The sequence below is a fragment of the Sesamum indicum genome, linkage group LG12 (assembly GCF_026168435.1).
Source record: "Sesamum indicum cultivar Baizhima isolate 11 linkage group LG12, ASM2616843v1, whole genome shotgun sequence".
Classification (NCBI taxonomy): domain Eukaryota; kingdom Viridiplantae; phylum Streptophyta; class Magnoliopsida; order Lamiales; family Pedaliaceae; genus Sesamum; species Sesamum indicum.
The window spans coordinates 4,740,292-4,741,400 of NC_142668.1; positions in this window are offsets into that span (position 1 = coordinate 4,740,292).

The window sequence follows — 1,109 nt, forward strand, 5'->3', positions numbered from 1 at the left end:
CGTCGGCAGTGGTCGGCCCAGGCATGCGCGTGCATCGGCAGAGGTCGGCCCAAGCCTGCGCGCACGTCCGTAGTGGTCGGCCCAGGCATGCGCGTGCATCGACAGTGGTCGGCCGGGCCAGCGCGCACGTCGGCAGTGGTCGGCCCAGGCATGCGCGTGCATCGGCAGTGGTCGGCCCAAGCCTGCGCGCACGTCCGCAATGGTCGGCCCAGGCATGCGCGTGCATCGGCAGTGGTCGGCTGGGCCAGCGCGCACGTCGGCAGTGGTCGGCCCAGGCATGCGCGTGCATCGGCAGTGGTCGGCCAGGCTTGCGCGCACGTCGGCAGTGGTCGGCCAAGGAGCGCGCGCGCAGGTCGTCAGGGGCTGTCTGCGCGCGCGTGCCCGTCTGCTGCCGTCTGCCTGCGCGCCCCCGTAGGCCGACACTGTGCGCACGGGGCGCGCGCAGGCAGGCACTGCCCGCACGGGGCGCGCACGCGCGCGCCGGCACAGTCTGCACGGGGCGCGCGCGCTGGCCGGCACTGTCTGCACGGGGCGCGCGCGCGCAGGCCCGCACTGTGCACACGGGACGCACGCGCGCTGGCCGGCACAGTCCGCACGGGGCGCGCGCGCGCTGGCCCGCACAGTCCGCACGGGGTGCGCGCGCGGAGGCCCGCACTGTCGCCACGGGGCCCGCGCGTGCTGGCCGGCACTGTCCGCACGGGGCGCGCGCGCGCAGGCCGGCACTGTGCGCACGCCTGCAGAAGCTGCCTGATCGGGCACCCGTCAGCCTGTGCGCGCGCGCGTCGGCAGGGGCTTCCTGCACGGGTGCCCGTCTGCTGCCGTCGGCCTGTGGGCGCTGGGGCGTCTGCTGCCGTTCGGCACTACTCTCGTGGCTGTCGCCTTCGATCACGCCGTTTTTCCGAAATCTTTGCAACACTCGTCCCAATGATGACTTTAGAATGCAAAGACATCTTGCCCACGGCTTATTTGTCGGGTCTCGAAACATCGCGAAGCTTGTTTGTCCGATTTTGATGATTGTGGAAAAACAACTGACAAGGCGTTCCCAAAAAACATTGATGTTGCTCCATCTGATAACTTGTACGGAAGTGATCATGAATACGTAATGCTAA